Raw genomic sequence first — 12,472 nt, forward strand, 5'->3', positions numbered from 1 at the left:
ACTTCAGAATAACAATGATCTCATTATACAGTTTTCATGGTGTTTTAATTAGAGTTAGTTATATAAGTCCCAATAGAACCTCATGTTCCGCGTTTGATTAGGATAATGACTACTTTGTTCCGGTTGTACTTTCTTTTAGTGAGGTGTGGGTGGTCTGAACGGAACTAAAACCCCAGCATTGTTTCTCTTGTCATTAATTCTATCAGCAATGCCTCTGATTTCTTTAGACTATGAAAAATAACTAGTGATTAAGAATTACCATAATGCTTTTTACATATTTTAATAGCGACCACTTACACAAAAGAATCTATGTATGAATACAAAATTTTATAATCTATGCAATGACAATGTAAAATTTCCAAAAGAAGGTTGAAGACCTGGCTCATATACAAAATCTTTGTAACGTTGATCATTATATACATTTCCTTTTACCCTTTTATGAATAAATACATACATTAGTTTTATAATTATGTATCCTTTCATATTTTTGTAGTTTCCACTTCTAAAAGGAGCAAAAAAGCTCCCAAATTTTAAGAAAAACCGATTAATATACTGAAATTCAAGCCTCATTTTTTTCAGTCAATCATTTTGTCAATATTAAAAGAAAGAACATATCTCATTTTAACAGACAGCATTCAAACACAATTTGACTAGACATTTAACAACTTGTTTCAAGGCTGGTTCAACATTCGCAAATCAATAAACATAATCCAGCATATAAACAGAACCAAAGACAAGAACCACGTGATTATCTCAATAGATGCAGAAAAGGCTTTTGACAAAATTCAACAGCCCTTCATGCTAAAAACGCTCAATAAATTCGGTATTGATGGAACGTACCTCAAAATAATAAGAGCTATTTATGACAGACCCACAGCCAATATCATACTGAATGGGCAAAAACTGGAAACATTCCCTTTGAAAACTGGCACAAGACAGGGATGCCCTCTCTCACCACTCCTATTCAACATAGTGTTGGAAGTTCTGGCTAGGGCAATCAGGCAAGAGAAAGAAATAAAGCATATTCAGTTAGGAAAAGAAGAAGTCAAATTGTCCCTGTTTGCAGATGACATGATTGTATTTTTAGAAAACCCCATTATCTCAGCCCAAAATCTCCTTAAGCTGATAAGAAACTTCAGCAAAGTCTCAGGATACAAAATCAATGTGCAAAAATCACAAGCATTCTTATACACCAGTAACAGACAAACAGAGAGCCAAATCATGAATGAACTTCCATTCACAATTGCTTCAAAGAGAATAAAATACTTAGGAATCCAACTTACAAGGGATGTAAAGGACCTCTTCAAGGAGAACTACAAACCACTGCTCAGTGAAATCAAAGAGGACACAAACAAATGGAAGAACATACCATGCTCATGGATAGGAAGAATCAATATCGTGAAAATGGCCATACTGCCCAAGGTTATTTACAGATTCAATGCCATCCCCATCAAGCTATCAATGAGTTTCTTCACAGAATTGGAAAAAACTGCTTTAAAGTTCATATGGAACCAAAAAAGAGCCCGCATCTCCAAGACAATCCTAAGTCAAAAGAACAAAGCTGGAGGCATCACGCTACCTGTCTTCAAACTATACTACAAGGCTACAGTAACCAAAACAGCATGGTACTGGTACCGAAACAGAGATATAGACCAATGGAACAGAACAGAGTCCTCAGAAATAATACCACACATCTACAGCCATCTGATCTTTGACAAACCTGAGAGAAACAAGAAATGGGGAAAGGATTCCCTATTTAATAAATGGTGCTGGGAAAATTGGCTAGCCATAAGTAGAAAGCTGAAACTGGATCCTTTCCTTACTCCTTATACGAAAATTAATTCAAGATGGATTAGAGACTTAAATGTTAGACCTAATACCATAAAAGTCCTAGAGGAAAACCTAGGTAGTACCATTCAGGACATAGGCATGGGCAAAGACTTCATGTCTAAAACACCAAAAGCAACGGCAGCAAAAGCCAAAATTGACAAATGGGATCTCATTAAACCAAAGAGCTTCTGCACAGCAAAAGAAACTACCATCAGAGTGAACAGGCAACCTACAGAATGGGAGAAAATTTTTGCAATCTACTCATCTGACAAAGGGCTAATATCCAGAACCTACAAAGAACTCAAACAAATTTACAAGAAAAAAAAAACAACCCCATCAAAAAGTGGGCAAAGGACATGAACAGACATTTCTCAAAAGAAGACATTCATATAGCCAACAGACACATGAAAAAATGCTCATCATCACTGGCCATCAGATAAATGCAAATCAAAACCACAATGAGATACGATCTCACACCAGTTAAAATGGCGATCATTAAAAAGTCAGGAAACAACAGGTGCTGGAGAGGATGTGGAGAAATAGGAACACTTTTACACTGTTGGTGGGATTGTAAACTAGTTCAACCATTATGGAAAACAGTATGGCGATTCCTCAAGGATCTAGAACTAGATGTACCATATGACCCAGCCATCTCATTATTGGGTATATACCCAAAGGAGTATAAATCATGCTGCTATAAAGACACATGCACACGTATGTTTATTGCGGCACTATTCACAATAGCAAAGACTTGGAATCAACCCAAATGTCCATCAGTGACAGACTGGATTAAGAAAATGTGACACATATACACCATGGAATACTATGCAGCCATCAAAAAGGATGAGTTTGTGTCCTTTGTAGGGACATGGATGCACCTGGTAACCATCATTCTTAGCAAACTATCACAAGAACAGAAAACCAAACACCGCATGTTCTCACTCATAGGTGGGAACTGAACAATGAGATCACTTGGACTCGGGAAGGGGAACATCACACACCGGGGCCTATCATGGGGAGGGGGGAGGGGGGAGGGATTGCATTGGGAGTTATACCTGATGTAAATGACGAGTTGATGGGTGCTGACGAGTTGATGGGTGCAGCACAGCAACATGGCACAAGTATACATATGTAGCAAACCTGCACGTTATGCACATGTACCTTAGAACTTAAAGTATAATAATAATAATAAAAAAAAACTGACCAAAAAAAATAAAATTTCAATTGACAATGAAATAAGAGTAATTAATCTGAGATCCAGTCTGCTAGTATCAAAATAGTAATCCTTTTGTGTATAACTGTTTGGGTTTTATAAAAATGTTTCTTTCAGTTTTAAGGTACATCCTCATTTAAAGTGAGAAAAAAATTACTGTTGTCATATTTGCAAGTCAAGACCCATTGCCAGTCTGAGAGTGAGTTGTGACTTGATGGTACATTGAATAATTAAGACTAACAATAACAACAATACTTTCCATAGAGGATGATTTGTTTATACCAGGCACTGTGCTGCACATTTTTCATGTATTATTTGTAACACTTCTAACAATTCTGCCAGATTGGTCTTATTACTCCCTTTATACATATAAGAAAACCAAGACTTAGAAAAGTTAACATGTGGCAGAAATGGGATTCAAACCTAGTTTGTGTTCTTTAAAACCACTACTCTTTCTGCTAGACAATACCACATACACTTGATCCAAATTATCCCTAGTTTGCTCAGATATCACCAATAAATTTAATTAGGTTTTAGTGTTAATAGAGCCAAATATGTATAAATTAAGTTTTCCACATTTCAGAATTACATCCCTTATCCTTGATAGTGACAAAATTGCATCTGTGAGACACCAAATTTATCCCTATGTCTGGAAAAGACATATGCCTTATTGTCCTAAATCAGTAACATTATCTTGTCTCAAAATAATGTCTATCGCTTTGTGTCTCTGTAAATCTTAGATGTAATTTAAAAAGTAGGCGTATTTCTCTGCCAAATCTCATATACTATAATTAAAAATGTTTTTACATAAATAACAATATAGTATAGAGGAGGGCTCAGTAGACTGGGAACTTAAGAGTTGTGGGCTGAAGACCCAAAATACTCCAGAATAAGTCACTTAGCTTCCATGACATTTACTCTCTAATCAATTAGGTAAGAAGAGATAAACTAGTGAATCTCTAAGATAATGGAAATATTAGTTGAGGAAGTGTTCAAAACTAATACAAATTGAGTTCCATATTTTTAAATGCATTTCAGGGAAATAATTAGTTCAATGGGTTCCCTATGAAGCCAGGTTAGACATTTTAGCATTTGTTTCTCTCTCCTTTATTTTATCTGCTATTTTATTTTATTTTATGGGTATAAATATCTTTCTGATTTGATATGATCCAAAGAGAATTAAGAGAAAGGATCATGGTGAGTATTTTCTTTGTACTGAAGAACCTGAAACCTCATTTTGCTACATAATGAAACTAAAGTTTCCAATTGCTGTGTAAATCATGTGTTTAGTAGATGAAATGCTCAGGAATCATTTTGCACTTCACATTTTCTGGATTATGAGTAGCAAAATTTTCTTCTTATAATAAGAAAGTAGATCTGTAAGCCACAAAAACTATGGAGCCAGTATGGCATATTGAGATGATACACAAGGAAAGGACAGGCAGCCAATAGGCACGATTCTATAAAGCACATATTTAGTCCTGTACACCATCCGCAGTGGAATCCTTTGTTCAAATGAAAGCTTACATGAGCTACACTAGTTGATAAGGAAAGGAACATGAATGTTGCCTCTGTTTCCACAGTCACCTTGAAGGAGTACCTGGTTTGCCAGCCACTACACTTGATTGTGCTGCTTAACCAGTCTGCTTGCTAAAAACACAAGACTACAACATTTTCAACTGATTAAAAAATATAGGTCTGTAAATTTATAATTATACTTAGATTAGATCAACTTGGAAATTTATAAGGGCAATAATGGATGAAATGGGAAGTACTCACCCCATAGTCTATAATTAGAGTTAAATATAATACATGATTTAATTTATAATTGATATAATCCTTATAAAACTGCAACAAACCCTCAAATTACATTTAGTGGGGTTCAAGTATTTCCTCCAAGCCTACCTTTATCTGACAAGTTTCACTGAGAAAGAAGGCAATCTAGGTATTCAAATTAGGAATAATTTGAATAGAATTATAAGTACATATGTGCATTAGAAGTGTTGAAGATATAAAAGTGATGGAAATGCTCACTTTGGTATCACATATATTAAAATTGGAATGATACAGAGATTAGTGTGGCCCTTGCGCAAGGATGACATGACAATTCATGAAGTGTTCCATATTATTATAAACAAAAAAAGATGTATTGTAAAGTCAAGGAAGCTTGCAGTTTCTTTAGCTTTCTTTAAGCTAAGTTTCATAGAATCAAGAACTACTAGAACTGAAATAGAACCTTCAATGACAGCACCCGCCACCTGCCGTTCTCAGGCAAGCAACTTCCAGCAGCTCTCTGAGAAATTCTATGAATCTCCTTTTGACATTTGCCTGTTTGTCTGCCTGCAACCGTTGCTGAAGAAAGCAGATTCGGTTCTACTTCTGCCTTCCAAGTCCTGCGTGATGACTGTTGCAAATTTTGTATCTTTTTCTGCACTTTGAAAAATGTTTGTTGACTAATTTATCCAGAGAAACTTTCTTGGTCCTTTATGCCCTTTTCCCTAGATCTTAAAAGAACAGGGACCTGCCTTGTGCCATAATTGGTCATGATGGGGTTTTATTGGGGTTTTGTCGGCCCACACCAGGTTTTATTGGGATTGTTCCATGTATAATACATGTCCATATCAAACAATGGTTAGGCTATCAGGATACTGCCTATGAGAATTTTAAGAACTAAATAAAACTCATGTACCAGACACTTAATATACTGGATGTATATCTCTGGTCTTCACAATAGCTTATGTAATAATTGTTGGAGCTGGTAATTTTACCAGGCCTTTCTTGTTTGAAAGCCGTCTTTCTCTCCGCGTACTCCCAGGGGCTCCGTATACAGTTTTTTGATCTATCAGATTACTCATCCAGGTTGGTATTTTCCCATGGTGTTGGTAAGGGCTCTGAAGTTCAGAAAAATTACTTTTTCTTTTCTTCAAAGTTACCAGAGATGGTAAATTACATAAATTAGTTAAGGAATAGAACCTGGTTGCAGCCATTCTGAATTTTATTTTAAAAAACAAATTCAGTCAGGCATTTGTTTTTTGACAAACAAAAGTGGCTCACGCCTGTAATGTTGACACTTCGGGAGGCAGAGGCTGGAAGATCACTTGAGGTCGGGAATTTGAGACCAGCACGGCTAACATGGCGAAACCCCGTCTCTACTAAAAATACAAAAACTTCACTGTGCGTGGTACTGCGCCCCTGTAGTCCCAGCTGCTCCGGAGGCTGAGACAGGAGAATCACTTGAACCTGGGAGAAGGAGGTTGCAGTGAGCTGAGATTGCTCCACAGCACTCCAGCCTGGGCGATTGAATGAGACTTTGTCTCAAAAAAAAAAAAAAAAAAAAAAAAAAAAGTAGTAGCTTCACAGACTGGAGTGGTATAAAAAGAAGATTTCAAACAGAGTTTGAATAAAATGGTCATATTGTGAGCCAAAAGAGAAGCAGAATATATTTTATCTTACACATACAAAAATGGATATTTAATACTTTGCTGTTACTCCTATCTAGACTATAAGATTAATGCCTATGGCTTGGGTGATATTTTGTTTCTTGCATTTCCTGATTCTCTTTTTAATCTTACTACCTTTCTTGCCTGTAAGTTAGAATTTGATGTCACTTTTTCAAAATACTTATCTAAAATTACTACTGATTCCATTATACTTATTAATTCATATGCTTATGAATTAATATGCATATGCAAAACTATACCAGGCACTGAGAATACAATGCTCAAAAATATAAATATCAACCTTACCCTTTGGGACTTTACTTTCTGTTGGGAAGAAACAGAAAATAAGCAGACAAAAGAACAAATAAATATGTCATCACAAACTTTACAATTGTCTTGAAGGAAAGAAACATCACCTTTTCCTCTAAGGTAGCTAAATAGATTTGGGGGAGTAACTTGGGCTGAGACTGAAAAATTAAACAAGGGCCTAGAGGCCACAGAGAGGCGTTAAGTCTTATTTTCAGGACCTTTAATATCTGATTATAGGTAGATTATAACATACTTTTTGTCTATTTATGTGTAATCTATCATCATGTATTCTGTATATCTCTGATTGCTACGTAGAAAACAGATTTTAGAGGTAATGGAAGAAATGGAAAAATTAGCACTGATATGCTCCTTTAATAATCTAGGCATGTCAGTCAGGATTTTCCAGAGAAACAGAACAATAGGACAGTAAGAGATTGCATGTATATGTGTGTGTGCATATGTGTGTGTGTGTGTCCCTATGTGTGTGTCTCTGTGTGTGTCTGTGTGTAATTTTAAGGAATTGGTTCATATGATTGAGGAGGTTGGCAAGTGTGAAATCTATGGATAAGGAAGGCTGACGACTCAGGGAAGAGTTGATGTTATAGTCTTGACTCCAATATCTGTAGGCAGGCTGTAGCAGGCTATAAATTTACTTAGAATTTCTATATTGTATTAATAGTCCAAGGCAGAGTTCTTTTTTCTTCAGGATACCTCATGTTTTGCTTTTGAGGCCTCCAACTGATTAGATGAAGCCTACCCACATTATCAAGGGCAATCTCCTTTACTTAAAGTCAACTGATTGTAAATCTTAATTGCATCTGTAAGACACCTTCACAGCAACATATGGACTAGTGTTTGAACAAACAACTAGGCAGTATTGCCTCACTACATTGACACGTAAAATTAATCATCACAGAGATCATGTTGGTGGGAACGCAAATATAGAGAAGATTAATTTGTAACATTTCAGACATATAATCTACAAAAACTTGGTGATGGATTAGATATGAGAATAAAGATGAGGGAAGAAATCAAGAATAGCAGATCTTTCCCATGAGGAGTGGGTTTTAACAGCTATGATGTAGAAAGAATGTATCTTTTCTAAATGGGATTCTGCTGACTTCAGCTCAAATGATATGATTGACAAGGCAAGATTACTTTTGTTACGCACTTTAAATGACTAAATAATCTTGAGAAGAAATTCTGTTTGTATCTGTCTAGTTATATTTGGCTAATCCTAATGTAGACTAAAAATTTGCCTTGCCTTCTCTTTCTCATCCAAAATAATTATATGCAAATAGTAATCTAGTCTTTATGCAATAATGTGAAATGGGAGGAAACATAGCCAAATATTTCTGGAAGGGATAGCCTTCAACTGTGCCAGGTACAGTGCCTCCAATTCTTTTATTGCTAATCATAGTAGGTCTCATCTTCTAATCAAAGCTTACATATGCTACACCAGGGAGTTTGGATGATATGCTAACTCAATCTAATTTTAAACAATATAATTCAAAAGCCAATAAAATGTAGCCTTGTCAGACACAAAAGTTTTACAGGGAAGAATGTAATATAGGCACCAAATGTTAAGTATCCTCTCTGCAGGTGGTTTGTACATTTCCTGTGTTTCCAATTTCTCTTTTCTTTTCTTAACCATGAAATTAAATAGACAGCTTTGAACAACTAAAGAATAGGCATTTTTTCAAAGCTGATTCATAATGCCATCTTTTTTCCTAAAATAGAAAATCAAATGGGTGAATAGAAAGTCATTTCAGACATAGAGAGTTAAGAATTAAAAATGTAGTAAAATATTTTTCTAGGTTAACTACTAGAGATTGATGAGTACTTATGCTTCATTTTACTTCAGAAAATGTTTGCCCTTTTATTTTATACATTTATTATTATAAGTCACAATTGAAAGGCTTGATAATCCATAAAATCATATTTTCCAAAGTCAAATTATTAATTTTGCATACAATTTTGATTAGGTTTAGACAGGTTCCATTTATCTTAACTCATTAGTGTTATGTTAGTAGATTTTCTATGTAGATTAAACTTTCTCTGAGTAAATAAAAAGTTTTGTGATTCTGATTTTACTTACTTCATAAAATTGTAATATCTATTATGTAAAAGGCATAACCTAAATGTATTAGTTTCCTGTGGCTTTCATAACAAATTGCCATAAATTAGGTGACTTAAAACAACAGAAATTTATTCCCTTCCAGTTCTGGAGGCCAGAAGTCTGAAATCAAGAGGTCAGCAGGGCTACGTTTTCTCTGGCTCTAAGGGAGAATCCATTTCCTGTGACTGTGGCATTCCCTTGTTTGTGACCATATCACTCCAATCTCTGCCTCAGTCTTCACATGGCCTTCTCTTCTTTGTGTATCTATTTAATCTCTCCCCATCTCTCTTTTACAAGGAGACTTGTGATGGGATTTAGGGCTCATTCACATAATACAGGATAATCTCCTTATATCAAAATCCGTAATCACATCTGTATTAGTCTGTTCTCATACTGCTAATAAAGACACACCTGAGACTGGGTAATTTATAAGGAAAGAGGTTTAATTACTCACAAGTCCGAATGGCTGCGGAGGCCTCAGGAAACTTACACATAGCAACAGCAAGAAGGGCAGAGCAAAAGAGGGAAAAGACCCTTATAGAACCATCAGATCTCCTGAGAACTCACTCACATCATGAGAACACCAAGAGTGAACCGCCCCCATGATTCAATTACCCTCTACTGGGTCCCTCCCAAGACACGTGGGGATTATGGGAACTATCATTCAAGATGAGATTTGGGTGGGGACACAGCCAAATCATATCAACATCTGCAAAGACACTTTTAGCAAATAAGGTAACATTTATAGGTCCTAGAGATTTAAATCTGGACATATCTTTACAGTCACCATTCAGCTTACTGCACCAGATAATACAAGGAATATGAGTGTAGATTAGACAGTAGCTTTCTTCTGAATAGATGTGCCAGTTTATTAAGCTTTATTTTGTTGTTGTTGTTGTTGCAATCCCATCCTTGTACACTATCTTGTGTTAACCTCGGACTAGGACTCTACAAACTGCATTTTCACTTTGCCAGTTGCCTCCCTGATAAACTCTAATAAGAAGCAGTAAAAGAAAGCTGGAAGCCAGAGGGAGGAAGAAAAGATGCTTCTATTTACAATTTGTTCCTGTTTTAGCTTTCTTTTCCTGTCATTGTCACCCTAACAATGCTTCTTCACCTAAGTAGAGACAGTTCATTCTAGTAGTAGAAGTTAATACTGATTTTCACTTTTTCCAGCATTAGTTAAATCAGACTCACGATACTCATCAGAGACACCAGCGCAAGCAGACTAAAGTCCTTCCTTGTAAGTCTGGGGTCCAGTTACACAGGGTTCCATCTCTGATCTCAGAGACATCAGTTATAGCTAAGCAGTGGCCCCTATTCAGAGGCCTGAGTTTCAACTTCACAGGACGCTTCCTTTGAGCTTCTAAGCTTTAATATTTCCAAATATTTCCATTCTCCAACCCTAGGAATAGTAGATCCTTCCTGCTGTTGTAACCTAACCTCTGTGACATTTTAGTGTTTCTTCTGCAACACTTTAGTGTTTCCTGTGCCTTAGAATCTAAAATTCATATAAAATATCTTTAACAATAACTGCCAAAAAGGTGAAGAAACAGTTACAGAGAAATTGAGGAGTAAAAGGATTTGTGTTATTGTTTTCTTCAGCTGGGGTAGGATTTAGGCAGGCATCATGATAACAGGTAGGTGGTACTTAAGCAGGATCTTAAAATTAGTAGACTCCAGTCTTCAAGAGATGCTAATGAGAAAGTGGAAGGGTATTTCTCAAGAAAATCTTACTGAAAGGTATCACAGTTGTTATGTTTCTCAAAATCCACTTAAATAACATTTAACTTTCTCTTGTTGATTGAAGGTCAAGTTATATATTCTTTTATAATACAATAAAGTCCTCAAAGAAAGTCATTTGCCTCTATGACAAAATAACTGCAGATAGTCTGCTACTGAAAACTAGAAAAGTGAATTAATACTTTAGTGTTTTGTTATTTTTCTTTTTGTTTCTGTATTGTTATTGGTTACTTCTAATTGATGTCATTGTGTCTAGCTGCTAGAACCTGCTGGTGATTGCTTCAGTTACTCAGTATTATTCCAACTCTCTTAAGGGAGAGTCTGTTGGACTTTGTGAGTTATTTGTCCTTCCAAGGGCAAATAATTTTAATTTGATTGCAGTTATTTTAAATTGATTGCAGTGCTCAGGAAGCATGACCTCAGAATAAGTAGGAATGTTACTGTCCATAAATAAAGTCATCTTGATTGTAGCTCTTTCTGCTATAGGAGAGTATAATTTTAACTTTTCATGTAATTCAGGAGTATTCATCTTAAAGTGATCATCAGAAAAATGTTTGCTGAGAGATCTTTGAGACCTAAATGTTTTTGGCTTAACAGGACAATATCTAAAGTTCTCTAAAATGAGCACATGTTATAAGATCATAGAAAAAAAAAAATGACAGTAAACACTAGCTATTTGCTACTGATGGAAAAGCAATGAATTAACATAAGTGAATTCTGCCAGTAAGGTTGACTGAATTTGAGACCATAAAGCCAACTATATATCCACTCTTCTCCCATATAACATATGTAGTTTATTGTGTCCACATAGTCTCTTTTCAGAGATTGTAAATTATACTATGTATGAACTCTTGATGACTGAAACACAATTGGAGCTTGAAGGTCAAGGCAGCAAACTGCATCCTAAATTCCTATTTATTGATGATGTGTGGTACAGTTAGTAGTACACTTTGTGCTGCTACAATTAAAGATCTGTCAATGTTTCTAATATACACTATTATTTTAGGATTCGATAACATGACCACTAATCTTTACTCTGAATTACATGGTGAAAGGCCTCAGCGGTGGGAGCGCATCTTCAAGTTCTTTTAACAAGATTATAAGATATTTATTTGCTTTCCTTGATATGAAAATTCTAACCAGTAAGATTTCTGATAAGCTAGATATAGACAGGACCTCTATACAGGCAGCATGCAGCAAAAAATGTTTAACTTATAAGAATGTTAAGAAATAAACTGCTGGCCGGGTGCGGTAGCTCAAGCCTGTAATCCCAGCACTTTGGGAGGCCGAGACTGGCGGATCACGAGGTCAGGAGATCGAGACCATCCTGGCTAACACAGTGAAAACCCGTCTCTACTAAAAAAATACAAAACACTAGCTGGGCGAGGTGGCGGGCGCCTGTAGTCCCAGCTACTCGGGAAGCTGAGGAAGGAGAATGGCGTAAACCCGGGAGGTGGAGCTTGCAGTGAGCTGAGATCCAGCCACTGCACTCCAGCCTGGGCGACAGAGCGAGACTCCGTCTCAAAAAAAAAAAAAAAAAAAAAAAAGAAATAAACTGCTGTTTCAGATTTCCATTTCATTACCTATATTCATTTTAAAAGAAAAGGTTAGGACAAAATTTTTTTAAATCCTTATTTTTAAAAAATGCCTGGCTTATTCCTACAACTCCCTTATCAGATATCTATAAAGAGTATACAGAGCCTAACAATATAGCAAAGTAGATATAAGTAGTTATAAGCCTGACTCGTTGTTTTGTTTTCAGGAAAAAAATAATTCTGAATAATTTTTTTTAAGGAACTCAATTAGCTGTTTAGTTAA

The 12,472-nt window shown here is 35.8% G+C and overlaps 1 protein-coding gene and 1 non-coding gene across 8 annotated transcripts in view; both read left to right on the plus strand.

Annotated features, from left to right (window-relative positions):
- The window catches only part of NAALADL2 (N-acetylated alpha-linked acidic dipeptidase like 2), a 1,467,871-nt gene that overhangs the window by 1,430,527 nt on the left and 24,872 nt on the right, over window positions 1-12,472 (plus strand). The gene's annotated exons all lie outside the window — the stretch shown is intronic.
- LOC123571990 (U6 spliceosomal RNA) lies at window positions 5,070-5,173 on the plus strand. The gene has a single exon (XR_006696347.1). It is a non-coding gene; the product is annotated as a U6 spliceosomal RNA (small nuclear RNA).

The sequence above is a fragment of the Macaca fascicularis genome, chromosome 2 (assembly GCF_037993035.2).
Source record: "Macaca fascicularis isolate 582-1 chromosome 2, T2T-MFA8v1.1".
NCBI lineage: Eukaryota > Metazoa > Chordata > Mammalia > Primates > Cercopithecidae > Macaca > Macaca fascicularis.